At 36.6% G+C, this 14806-nt stretch overlaps 1 protein-coding gene across 2 annotated transcripts in view; it reads right to left on the bottom strand.

The window, feature by feature from the left end:
• Positions 1–14175, bottom strand: part of gli3 (GLI family zinc finger 3) — a 155145-nt gene extending 140970 nt beyond the window's left edge. Inside the window, exons 1-2 of one of the 2 annotated variants that reach the window (XM_073863700.1) lie at positions 13759–14175; positions 13509–13571 (exon numbers count right to left, since the gene is read on the bottom strand). The gene's annotated coding sequence lies outside the window, so the exon portion shown is untranslated. Of the gene's footprint in view, positions 1–3283; positions 3631–13508; positions 13572–13758 lie in introns of those variants that run through there. The other variant, XM_055181431.2, reaches the window with a different exon arrangement.
• Between the last annotated feature and the right edge of the window lie 631 nt (positions 14176–14806).

Below are 14806 nucleotides of genomic sequence, written 5' to 3'. Positions count from 1 at the left end.
TCTCTTTCATTCTTTGTGTCTTTTCATTTGATGTCAGACGTATCAAAGTTGAAGATCATCAAAGTGAGAGATTCCGGTTGGAAGCCGTGGCCTGTTGACAGCGGCGAGCGGAAACAGAGAGCCGCAGCGCCGCACAACAAAGGTTCCTTGGCAATTTCGGTCAGGTGCTGCTTGATAGGGTCAGAAATGCTAAATATGGCGATATATTTAGGGTGAATAAGTGGAATTTTACTTTACATGATTTTCTCTAGAGGCGAGATGTAAAACTCTGACAAATTTGACAACGCTGAGGGGAGCAGAACGGAGTTTGATTCTTGATGAAATACCACATGCACCAAAAGCCTGGCAGTCATCTCCTGCCGTCACAGATCTATCATAACAAATCACTCTATGTACTTCAGTGTAAAAGCAATCAGCCCAGCCCGGCTGCTGAGACGTCAAACTCCAAAAAATAACACTTTTTACCACACAACGTAAGAAAAAAGCTCCCAAATGCCCCGAAAATGCTCCGAGAATCGCATTCTGCTATCAGTCTCAATGAGACACAGAAATTTCCCATCCATTTGTTCCTTATTGGTTTGGACAATAAGCACGGTGCTATTCAACCCCGCATTAGCATCTCAATGCCTCCCTGTTAGTCATCTCATTCCCCCATGTACCTAATGACAGGTAGAAGTGCTTTAGGATGCTAAAGGACCCTGAGGGTGAAGGGTACAGGCGTCCCTCTCAAATGCTGAGCCTAATCTGAGGGTTTATGCACGCAGAGTGGGAGGAAAGGGGGGGTGTGGGGTGGAATGGCATTGAGGATAATCGCGTGTCATCTCCGCTTGTTAATATTAGCCGGTGACATAGTGTGCTTAGTACAGCGGGCGGGAAAGGGGAGGCAGGCGGCAGTGACCCGCTAACCTTCACTTCTGTTCTGCAATGCAGACGTGCAAAAAAAATAACATTATGGTATGATAAACTTCTATTTGATGAGTGACTCTCACAAGGAATTGAGTGTCTGCATGGGATTAAAGATATGAACTCAGTTTTCCCCTTGGTTTTATCTGACTGGTCCTCTCCATGCATGACTCTGTGAATAATTCATGTTTGAGCTTTTTGCAAAATTACACCTGTTTGATCAAGGCCATTTATAACAAACGGTTCAATTAAACACAGAATTACAGAATTTTTGTAATGTTATGTACATAACTGGAAGTCTGTGAAACATTACTATGAGCACATGTAATCATAACTTAAATTGAGAGTATTCTGTACTGGTTGCAGTAACCAAAAATAATAAAATACATTTATTTTAAACCATAAACTAAACATGTTTGCTTAATTATTTTTTTGGCAGATGAAAATTTCTATTCATGGGATCCATTATAATATTTACTTTAAAATAATTTGATTTTACTTTCAAGAAAAGTCCACAGACATATTTGTTCCCAAAAGGCAAGATACAGACTTCAAATAAACACTAAATAAAAAACTCATTCAGTGGATTTTTTGGTAATCATGCTGTGGTCTGTGTCTTATCAGAGGACACCTTATCATTAGACAGCTTAAATTTAAGAGCTTAAATAAATACTTTATTTATAACATAAAACAATCTTGGTTATGGAATACTGAAAATTAAGCTAACAGAGTGCAGGCTGTTAAATATATATTGCTATAATTAAGTGTGACTAACATACAATTCCTTGAGTAATTTATTAGATAATTTTTAACATAATTAAAAGCAATTTAAAAATGACCTTCATCAAATTATGAGAAAATGCAACACATCTTTCAGCATTTAAACTGTATCAGCCCTGGGAAGCATCAATATAGATTTCCATATGGACCTATTTAGAAAAATGTTTAATAATTACAGTGAAAAAAACTATTATAAAATACACCCAATACACACGTGTAATTAATGACCAAAAGATGAAAAAGTAATGGACAGAGCAAAATGAGCACTGGAAGGCCCGAAAAAAATAATTTAGTACACTTTACATCCAGCAACCATATTAAACACATTTCTATAATTATTAATAATAGCAAAAGTAGATTGTAACACTTTATGAAGCTTCTTTTAATTTAAACGTAAACGTGAATGTATTCTCTGGCGGGTTTAATTGCGCGCGAGGTGTCAGCGGGGATTTGGCGGGACACGAAGGTTCTGCAGTCTTGTGAGTGCAGCTGATCTAAAACTGCAGGCTTTACCGGACGTCTGTCTTCATTACGAATTCCTTTTATGCGGATAAGTTTGCAAAAGTTTCCAACAAAAAAATGTGATACATTAATGCCCTAACTTTGCAGTGCACTCAAGTGTATAAAATAATGACTTCTTATCAACTAAAACTGAGCAATGCTAAGAATCATTAAAAATAGAAGCTGCTCTAAAAAAACAGAAGTGTTTTATTTACTTATATTCAATTACTATTGTTTCAAATAAATAAGTCACTAATTATATAGCCTATATATGAAAAGAGATAACTTGTGCCTTTTACAAATTATAATCACACGCATTTTTTAATGATTGTTTTTTCTACTATAACCAAAGTAGCTTTTGTATATCTCTAATATTGCAACACCGACTATTTCACGTGCGTTATATTTTTTTATTTCTTACCATGTATTTTTTTACCCTGAAGTTTGAGAAATTGTCTGTCGTCTTGATTTTTAGTGTTTTCTCTCATCCACACAATAGGAATTGATAAATGTCTTAAGATTTTCCTGAGATTGAAATACGACGCCAAGTAAATATGCAAGACAACTTTTCTTCAAAACCTTTCAAAAAAAAAAACTCTTAAAAAACGAGAGCTACACTTAAGCAATTTTTAAAAACTTTAAAAGACAGAACAAACTGTAACCCGCTGCGTTCTGGTGTGTCCTATTATTTAGAAATAATTATCAATTTGAAAAGCGCGTAAAACATTGAGTAACTTGTTTAAAACGTCCAACATAGACGATTAACAGACCAATAGGGGCCGCAAGTTTTACATTAAGTGCCCGAACTTGCTCTAGCGAACTTGCACTGTCCCGTATAAACCAGAAAACCCGAAACAACAGCCCGCAACTGCAAATAAACTTTGTTCATGAGTGCGTCCTGTTTTCTTCATGTAGAAATTTACACCAAACTGTCACGGGTATCGCATTTCGCATTTTTCGAGGTTGCGACTCATTTGAAACGCTAAACCCCTGACAGAAGGTTGCATTACTCTTTACCCCCCTCTTCATTTTTTTTCTCCAAAACTTTCACGGAACCAAATCACCAGCAGCAGCACAAGTCCACATTTCATGCACTTACTGGTCCGAAGCTGACTTTCCTCCAGTTGCCGAAACTTTTCTTTGCTCTCGCTCGCGTGCAGATGCTCGTCGCGGGGTGAAACTCTTAAGACTCCAAAACTGCTCTGCTGACTTTTTTCTTTCTTTCTTCCTTCCCTCGTCTTCTTTCCTATTTGCGCTTGGCAGGGGCACCCCAAGCACTAAACTTAACGTCCTATCTTTGTCTACATACCTAAAGGCTCGCAGCAAAAGTCTAGCTACTCACGAAACTCCTGAATGTTTATCGCAATAAAGACTGTAAGGGATATTTCTCGGGGATAGAAGATTTGAAGTGTGGAGCTCCAGCTGCCCTTTTCCCTTTGCGTGACTCCTCCCTTTCGGAGAGCAGACACACTACCTCCCCTCTTTTCTTTCTACCCCCTTTTCCCTCCCTCCCTCCTTGCCTTATCCCAGCGCTGTTTCATAAGACGAAGTCACGTTTGAAGAATACAGAAAAAAGAAAACCACACGGTCACACTGTTATATGACCGGGTTTGTGTTTCTGCGTTCATACATTATTATTAATCTGACAACGCACTCTTTTAAGTACATGTTTAAATATATTTGACAAATACCATTGAAATGCGTTCTGTTATTAAAGTTATTAAATTATACCTATGTGTAACACTAATTATAAGAGTTCAAAGGGAAGCCTTTTGGGTACCATCTAAAAAGAAAAACAGAAAAATATTTTTAATGCATCTTCCCCAACCAGAACTTTTGGAGGATGATAAAGATTTACCTGAACTAAGTTTAAAAGGTTAATTCACAAATTAAATGTAAAAATGTATTTGAAAAAAGAAAAAATTTAGCATTGTCTGGATACAGCATTCATGGAAAAGAGGAATCTGGGAAAATCACTAAATTAGTTTTGAGGTAAATACACCTGCTGAATATTGTAGAAAACCAGATCCTCACAATCTCAAACCAGCATTTATTAACTTTTTATTTAAAGCAATTCTTTGAATAAATTATATTAATTTCACAAAATTTAGTATGACAAAACCATTAAGCAAATGTTTATTTTTAATCAATAAAGTAGGGATTTCATTAGAACTAAGCACATTTTTACCTGGAATAGCTACCCAGTCTCCTGAGGTTGCGTATAAATAGCACGAAGTGTAAATCTCGTGCAATACATACGCCAAATTCCACTTTGGCGTGCATATGATACGCAAGTCCTTCCCATTCACTTAAACGGGGCATCTTTTTTTGTCGTTTTATTTATTGGTTTCTCAATTTTTTCTGTTTTTTAAACCATTTTCGCTTGGGTTTAGGGTTAGAACAACTTTTTGTTATATAAAAATGACATCCTAACCCAAACCCCAACTCTAACCCCAACTCCAAGCGACCATGGCTTAAATATGGACAAAAACATGGAGAAACCTGTATATTAAATAACCTTATTAAGCAAATCTGAAATCTAACCCTAAACCCAAGCGAAAATGGTTTAAAAAACAGAAAAAAATTGAGAAACCAATAAATAAAACGACAAAAAAAGATGCCCCGTTTAAGTGAATGGGAAGGACTTGCGTATCATATGCACGCCAAAGTGGAATTTGGCGTATGTATTGCACGAGTTTTACACTTCGTGCTATTTATACGCATTTTCAGGAGACTGGGCTGGGAATACCTTGAATCTAACAGCTACCAATTGGCCAATTATTGCTGTATTTTTTTTACTTGTCTTTTTGAGAAATCTGTAATGTTGTTTTGGTATTGTAATTATTCCCTCCCCTATATATCAAATCTAATATCTACCACACCATTACAAGAGCACAGCCATCCATCCTGGAATCTGGGATGTGGAAAAATGACAAGTGTGTACAATACAGGCCGGGAATTCTGCCAACAGGGAATACCTTGAAGTGAGACCTTAACACAAACATCGAAAGGAGAACTCAGTCTCCTGTTAGGGTTATTCCTAATCAATATACATAATCAATATACAGGGAAATTAGGCTGTTAAAAAAGACCTTCTGGGCTCACCATCAATCAATGGGGAACTAACTGATTTTTTTCACTGTATAAAGTCACACTTTAATCTCCTAAACAGGATCTGACTGTGCGTGTGGCCAATAAGTCAAGTCAACATTGTTTTATGGGAAATATGCTATTGATGTGTCTGCAAAGAGAAAAACTCTGATGCTAATAGTTGCACAGTGATTTTTTTCACCCGTAACACATTAAACTTCAAAGTGTAATGTTTATGTTATGATGGATGCATGCTATAGATATTACACTTGTGCCTCAATGAAATTTAAGTTTGTCACATGTAACTGAGAAATATCCAATACTGAATTGTAATATTAGAAAGTAGATCAATTGTAAACCGTTCTCTTTTTGGATTTGTGAAGAGACCAGAAAATATATATTATAATATAAACCATATTATAAGAATAAAAGAGTCACAAAAAAATGAAAGCAAAGAAATCCATACAACACAAAACTACCAGTTAACCACACAGCTGCAGATTTATAGTTACCAACAAGGTGCAAAATAATAACAACAAGCCAAGCAAATCCCTCAGACCAAGATCATCCATTACCCAAAACATCTAACATTTATACATGTCAACTACAAAAGCCACAGTCATGTGTGTTCATTTATGCATTTGGATAAATAATTGGATCCAATACATAGTACATTTGAACAGATGTATCTGAATAATCCATCAGAAAGTGCATCTTTTCAACCAGACCCATTTCACATATCTGAAAACAGATGGGAGAAAAAGTCTGAACGGTCCATGGCCAGACAAGGATAACATATGATCCACCTTTTCATTTGTTAACTTGCTCTCAGACGCTCTAGTCAAGTGGATGGACAGAGTGATATAGAGATGTAGTCAGTCAGTCAGCTCTCTTTGTGAATCTCTCTAAGAGAGAGATAGATCAGAGAGAGAAGAAGGGTCCACGGAGAAGAGGTGGAACGAGAGGAGGGGTAAGGCAGAGCGGGGATTGGGGGTGGTTAGCTGCTCCCGAAAGTATTCCATCAAAGAGGAGCCGGATCCTGGGGATTGAGATTTTGCCTGAAGGCAAGTAACCGTTGGTCTCCCAAGAACATATTCCAAAGTCGGCCTCGAAGAGCCAAAGCACACATCAAAAGCAGCGCTGGTGCCAAAGTGGTTCTGGAGGAGAAAGAAAGGGGTACAGGTTCTTTCTTGGCCCCCTTTAAGCCCCTGATCTTACCCCAATTAAACAAGAATTCCTGACTATTCCAGACCTGACACACATTGACACAGTGCACACCCTTTATGTACATGCAGCCTACAGTAGTAGTCACTTTTAACCACACAATGTGTAGACAGACGCCACAAGGGTTATGAAGAAATATATATATATATGCATTTGACAGACATGTTTATCCAAAGCAACTTACAGTGCATTACAGCTAGCATGTCGTCTATATATTTTTCATCATGGGATTCAAACCCATGACCTTGGCATTGCTAGCTACACCAATCTGTCTTTAAAAAATATGCACAGCCTTGTACACACACACAATATTATACACTATATTTTCCTACGACACATAAGGAAAGGCTAGCTTTCCAAATAACTCATTAATAAAAGTCTGCAACATCATTCGATTCTTGTCTCACAAATTGAAGGTCAATTTTTTTTTTTTTTTGATGATGGTAATGACATAATGAGTAAAGAAAGTAATTTCCCCAAAACCAGTGGTGGCTCGTGACTGCTTATCCAAGGGGGGCAAATTCAGAATAAGTGTGTTGGAGTGTCATGTGTGTTGCTTGTGTTTTCAAAATATGTGTTTGTTGCGTCGCGTGAACCATGTGCATCACGTGTTTTGTCAAAATCTGGCAAACGCGAGCGTCTCTTTTATCATAAACCCTTTAGACGTGCCTGGAGCAGGCACTTATTTTGACAAGACACGTGATGCACATAGGATCTCTCGATGCGCAGAACACATATTTTTAAATTACGAACCACACAGATGATGGGCTACATACATGTTGTGACAAACTTCGCATCGAGCGCCCTCGAAAAAATAAGTCATCGGCCGCCACTGCCCAAAACTAATCTGTCTTCTAATAAAAAATTACTTCAAGGATCAAGAATAAAAAGTAAAAATATCCATACCTTAACTAAAAGTTAAAACAACTTGGTTTTGTAAGTCAATTTTTGCTACTATTTTAAGTTTTGACTATAAGTTGACATAACTTTTAAAAACAAGTTATAATTGTTTACATCTTAGTTAACTTCAAATTCAAGGACCTTTCAAGGACTTTCCAGGTCCATTACCCTCAAATTCAAGGACTAAATTTTGGGACCATTTCAAGTGAGAGCAGGTGTTACCTTTTAAGATAATATTGTTACAGTTCCCTTTCGAGGGAACTTGCGCTGCGTCACTGCGGTGACACGTTGGGGACGCATTCACAGGTAAGTGTGTCTGAATTTGTATATAAAATTCAACCAATGGTGAGGCTTAACAACAAAGACAGGGTGAGGCGGGATCCAGGAAGTATATCGCTATCTGAAATATTGCCAAGACGAAATATTGCCTGGGTTACAGGGATGCAGGAAGCATGGCAAGGGCGTCTCGTTCCCTTCTCAGGGAACAACAGTTACATACGTAATCTGAGACGTTTCATGTGTCAAACACAACTATGCAAAAAAGCATTTTGGTATGAACCAACATTTGCATACAGAAGATTAAAGCAAATTTTTATGATATTATTCTACACAGGGAATAATATGGATTTTTTTATTCTTGCATAAAATAGATTCAAGCACTTTCATTGACCTGTATTTATGTATGTATATTTTCAAAAACTTCTCATGGCCTTGAATTTTTCCACCAGATTCACAAACTTTCAGGATTTTAAGGACCCGTGGGAACCCTGTCTTTAACTTACTTTGTTAAGTTTAAGTTACATAAAAAATATATGTTGTTTTCACAGTGTATACAAAAGCAATACGCTTATAAGGATTTGCCATCACTTGACAAATTTGTTGCATGAAACACGTTTTATGCAGCTTTCACCAAACCTGTCATTCATGAATTAGTAGTCACAATTTAGCTCATAGCGTTGCTTGTTTGCTTTGCTTTTTGTTGAAAAGCTTGAGTGAGGATTACCAGCTGGTTCAAAGACTGAGGTTTCTCATCTTTAAGTGTTTAGTCTTGAGCCCAGTAAACACTATACAAAGGCGAGATTATTGAGTACTAATCCACTGTATGCTCAAAGGCTAAAAAGAAGGCCTCTCACTTCTAAAGCTTGAAACAAGTGTTGAATAAACACGCTTTATTCCAGTAAAAAGCAAATAGTGACGATATTATCTTTTTTATAATATTGGGATCCCTCGCTGTTGGAGGTATATCTGGTGTCGGCGAGTAAGCCATTAGTGTGTTCGGCTGATAACCGACACGCTCTTTGCCCCTCACCCCGCCCTGAAATCAAAATGGGATATTTGTGAGATAATTTTGAGGCTGTCAAAAATAATAAACGCAAAACTGTATCCACTTCAGCTGGTTAAGTAATTTTCTGACTGATAGTATCCTGGGGGAATTCCATGCCGGTTCTGAAATAACGCCATAATGAAAGTGGTATGCGAGTTGTCTCTTATCGACAGGGATTAGAGGGAAGTAATGAAAAGGAGGGGTCGCCGAGTCTTGTGTGGCATGAATTTGATTATCTAATGGACGGCGGTGGAAAAGCATGCTAATTTCAGTAAAGCTTGAGACCTTTCGACGCCCCTGGCTCCCCTCAACTTCTCTTATTCCTCTATTTTACTTTCAAACTCACATTATTTTTCTTTTGTATCATCTCGCTCTCTCTTTCTCTGTCTTTATTTCTTAATACATTGATGCGATGCCCCACAGAGGTTATTATGCACATTAGTTTCTCTATGCATGACAGCAGCATGTGCAAGTGCGCACCATTTAATCCCACTGATAGCAGCGCATATACACAGTCCTACAGACAAATGAACAAATAGATAAATAAAACATACTCAAGGCAGTTATCAATATTCAGATTCTATATAAACGTATTTCATGCATGGACTTTTTTTGTTGCCACAAGAATGTGGGTCACTTCTACCAGCAACTCGAATAAAACTTTTTCACCCACCACTGGAAATCTTATTTCACGCTCGTACTGATAGGAAGTATTTGAATATTGGGTCAAAGACTGTTAGTTTTATTGTCTAATGGGAAAGCATTTGTGTCTTCAGCTACTTTAGAAAAGACCATTGTTTAAATTCAGTTAAAGGTGCTTTAAAAGGTCGGCCAAAAATAAAATATTTTTAAGAGTGTAAATGAGCAGGTGCCTCAAATCGTATAACTGGAAAACAATGTCATTAATAATATAATGTGAGATTGGACATACACAGTTTGGACATTGTAAAACATTAGAGTTTCTGCAATATTACTAAATAAATCCAGTTTCTTAAAGACCAGATGGATCAAATTATCGGATTTGCAAATTTTGTAAGGAAAAATTTAAATCCTTGTTTCATTTTTTTTTGTCAAATCTGAGATATGGGGATGTGCATCTTTTTGATCACAATAGCCAGTACTACATTGTGATGATCAGCAAAGTGATTAGGTCCAATAACAGATACTTGCTCTGATGCTGTGATTCTTGATGAACGTCCACTACACAAACTCCTCTCGCTGAAAGGCAAACTAACATCCCACAGGAGCTGCTATCAATTGGAGAATTGCTATCAATATTTCATCAAACTACTGCCTGTATATGGTCAACATCAAAGACTTAACTCCTGTTTAAAGTAAACCTAGCCTTTTGTCTTGGACTCTAAAGTATGCAGTTCGATGGGGCAACGCTCTCCTTAAAACATGGCTAAGAGTAAGATAAAACAGAAAAAAACTACAAAACAAGAGACTGTCTTGTGGGCAGAGGCGTGGTGGTCTCAAAGGTAATGGCTTGACTTCTTATGCACATATTACACTGACACATGAGAAATTACAGGTTACATTTTTTGAGATGTCTTATAAATCTTTGGTCTCCTCAGAGTACGTATGTGAAGTTTTAGCTCAAAATACCATATTCATAATTTATTATAACATGTTAAAATTGCCACTTTGTAGGTATGAGCAAAAATGTGCCGTTTTGGAGTGTGTTCTTTTAAATGCAAATGAGTTGATCTCTGCACTAAATGGCAGTGCTGTGGTTGGATAGTGCAGATTAACCCCTTGTATTATCCCCTTCTGACATCACAAGGGGAGACAAATTTCAATGACCTATTTTTTCACATGCTTGCAGAGAATGGTTACCAAAACTAAGTTACTGGGTTGATCTTTTTCATATTTTTTCAGGTTGATAGATGCACTGGGGACCTAATTATAGCACTTAAACATGAAAAAAGTCAGATTTTTATTAAATGTCCCCTTTAAGAGGGTGAAGGAAAGATAATGGAAAAATTGTCAATGGAGAAAGGTAGGTGCATAGCTGATGGTTATATATATCTAATGATGACTGACAGTACTGAATTAGAAGGATCCACCTGAACTTTTTACTGTATAAAAGCTATAAAATGCATTTGGAAAGCACTCTAATTTGGTCTAGATAAAATGTTATGGGAGTTCATATAAACTTCAGACTTTTGATTGCAGACTTTGGCAAGCAGAGCTGAAATTTCTGATGCAACTTCAAGGATTTGTCAAAAAGTCAAATATCAAAAATAAAAATAGTGTAATTTACCTCTTTTTGCTTTCTTTCTTCTATATGAAGCAAAAGAACAAATTTTGAATAATTCTGTTTGTATTTCAGTTTTGATAAAATGCACACTAAGGCTTTCCAGCTCAAAAAGTATGCAAAGGACAACAAAAATCCTAAAAGTACAGTCCATATGACCTGTGTAGTATACAACAGCTTTGTGTCAGTAACACACACATTCACTTTTAAAACTAAAAAGCTGAGCAATAACATTTACACTACGTCTGAAATTGCCTACTTCCATACTATGTAGTAAGTGAAAATCAGTATGCGAGCTAAGGAGCATGTCTGAATTCATAGGATGAATTCATAGTACCCGTATGAATGTATGACCAACTATTTTCAGCTAGATTTTTGAGTGTGCATTCGAGCCGTCCAACTTGAAAAAGTTAATGTATTAGAAATACCAGAAATATATGAACCAGGCGACTCTTTAAGAGATTTAGATACCAAAGAAATGTAATTAATGGTTAACAAATACGTAAATTATAGTCGTGGATGTTCTGATCACGTCAAGTCTAAGGACATACAAGGTCACATGACAATGAAAACATGGCAGCACAATATGTCTGAAAAGTATTTATACTGCACCAACTCATAGACTACTATGGGGTGGTTTTCTGGACAGGGTTTAGATCAGGGGTCTTCGTCTATTCTTCTTCAAGGGCCAGATTAAAAAAAAAAAAGTAAATATGATGCAAGATTTTTAACTACTATATAGGTTATTATTATTAATAAATATGTTATAGCTTATGTTGTTTCTGTTACTGTTATATATTAAAACAACATGGTTTTTAAAAAAAAGATGCACACATCTTGTATCCGAATATTTTGCCTTTTAATTACTAAAAACTCATATTTTCTTTTTTAATATTTTAAAACAATTGCATTTTAACATTGCAAGAGCCAAATTTTACTTGTTCAACTATGAACATTACACAAAAAAACTTTGTTTGTTTATAACTATTTATTTACCATAAATTCCGGTCGGTGTGTCACATGCAGTGCATCAAAAGCTCAAACTGGATCCGAAAATAACGCACCCGCAGATGATTGGCACCCCACGCAGCCCCTTTCCGACTCTCCTTCCGGTTTATCGGCCACTATTTGTCATGTACAAAGGAAAGGTGGATTTAAAGTAACTTCGCGGATTTTAAATCAGACAAAGATGACCGGCGGGCCGAATAAAGATGAGTTGACTAGCCCTGGTTTAGATTAATCCAGGACTAGGCCTGAGTTATATTAGGACAGTGGTTCTTAAACTTTTTTGCCGTGTGGGCTCCCGTGTGTAGTGACACCCCCCAAAAAAATTATGACATAAAACATTGCAAACATAAAATTTTAATTAACCAAAACTTATTAAAATATACAATGTAGTGCTGTTGGTTACTAGCCTTATTTTTCTGAGGTTTAATTAGAATTCATGTTAACAATGCATTTTATAAAATGTCATAAAACTGGGGCCCCCCTGGCACCATCTCAGTGCCCCCAGTTTGAGAACCACTGTATTAGGACATTTAAGTAGTTTTTACAAACAAACCTTACAAAAAAACAATACTGGTGTGCATCTTGAGACAAAACCAATGTATATGTGTACCCTAATATATGTGTTTTTAAATGAAGGCAGATCAAATATGCATTATAGCATAAGCCCTGTCCGGGAAACCGCCCATAAATGTTTTAATAATAAAAAACGACTTCATCTAATTAATTAAGTCACATTATAATGTCAAACAACTGAGGCACAATTTAAAACTCCTATGAATACCAACAGGAATGAAGAACAGTGGCTAAACAATCAAGACAACACTATACAACACAACATCCCTAAGCAAATAAGACTTTCACTGCATACAGAAAGTGAAGAAAATCCTTCACCTATCCAAGATTTCCCACAGTAAAGTTCTGAAGTGTTTAAATGAACAATAGTTTCGGTTCTCAACTGTATCTTACAATGGCCCGTGTGAGTGGCTGGCCATTGTTGTATGTGGTCTCCAGTGTGTGTCGGACCACAGTGGGATCCTACGCTTACCATCGCACCATCCAGCGTGTGTGTGTGTGTGTGTCATTTGGCGGAGGACAGTGACAAATGACACCCGTTGCCCATCACACACTTATCACAGTGCAGGTAACACACACACAGGCGGCAGCATGACTGAGATGAAATAGGAATGTGAGAGAGAGATTCTATAAATGGATGGGATGAGGAGATGAGTACGGATAAGGACAGAACTGTGGTTTGGAATGACAGCTCTAAAGATGGCTCAGCATCTAGGAAAACCATTTAAAAGCTTATGAAAAGATGCTGAGGAACATAATATCACACCATTCTAAGAACCAAAAGACGACAGCACTGACAGAGAAATACAAAGAAAAGGATGAAAGAGGCCTTCATTTTTTTAACTCCAGATAAGAATATAAAATATTTGTACAAAATGATATAGTACATGTTACACAAATGAGAATCTGAGAGTATATGCACAACATTTAAGGCAATGTTTTTACCTGCAAATGATAAAAATCTGTTGCTCACCCTCCTGTTTTCAAACCTGCGTGACTTTCATTCGTCTGTGGAAAGAGATGACTATGTTTTTAAGAGGTCAACACTGTTATTTTCCATTAAAAAATATGTTGCTTTCAGTATTATTTAATAAAAAATCTAATTTAATTAAATTTTGTCAACTATATTCCAAGAAGCTATAAAAATCATAAAATTATTACATAAATTACCTTTAAAAAAAAGTTATATTCTTACCTCAGTTAAAGAAAAAAGGAATGGGGCACGCCCTATCCGCTTCATTCGAACCTAATATTCTTTCGAAAATACGAAATTAATGCTAAAATGCCTTATATTCGAGCTATACATTTAACGAAGTCGTCACATTCTGTTGGATTACTTGTATTTAATTGTCAAAGACGATAATCTGGTGAGAATTCCTGTAATTTTACCTCAGTAGAGTTGTTGCTGAGAATGACAAGTTTTGTATAACGTTAGTTGTGTGTGTGAAGCAGCGTGTCCCCTAAGTGTTTTATGTTTTCCATTGAAACTATTAAATTCTTCAGAGAGACTAAAATCATTGCTAGTTTTAAGAAAACGGTAACCTGTCAACTCTACGTGAGAAGGAAGTTACGTCACGTCGCGCGCACATCTTGCAAAAGTTAACGAGTGTTGCGTCGTCATGACACAGACTGTGAAAAAAGTAATCTCATTAATTTCATAATTTGAGTTTTTATATAACTACATATAAACAGAATTTGAGTGTTTATATTACTACGTTTAACTTACATCGTGTGGCTTTTATAATACTTATTTGTATACTTTTGTACGGCATAGGCTAATATAATTTGGGGGGGGGGCAGATCTGGTCAGTGTGGATTTTGTTACATGGAAAACTGCAGGGTGAATATTCTTTTGTGTTTATACAGGAGAACAAAAGTCATAAGTTACCGGTTTGAAAAGAATAAAGGTGAGTAAATCATATAAGTATTTTATTCATTTAAACCAGAGGCACGTGCACAATAAGATAGCATAGTGTAGAAATCCCACACATAAACAATCGTGTACGGCCACACACATACTCTGGGGAGATGTGTAATGAATGGGATGCTGTGAGACACAGGTGCGTGCTGCTCCACTTTTGAAGCGCGCGCTCTCCTTCCATAGCTCTCATGCTGCCCTACTCTCTCTTGTGTACTTGACCTGCTAGAGAGAATAAAAATAAAACATATGTTATGAGCGTAAAAAAATTAAGCCACATTAACTGTTGTATTTTACTGAACTTTAGATCAAATACAAAACCAAC

This window comes from Misgurnus anguillicaudatus, chromosome 25, assembly GCF_027580225.2.
Source record: "Misgurnus anguillicaudatus chromosome 25, ASM2758022v2, whole genome shotgun sequence".
Taxonomy (NCBI): domain Eukaryota; kingdom Metazoa; phylum Chordata; class Actinopteri; order Cypriniformes; family Cobitidae; genus Misgurnus; species Misgurnus anguillicaudatus.
This window is presented reverse-complemented; position numbering and strand designations above follow the sequence as displayed.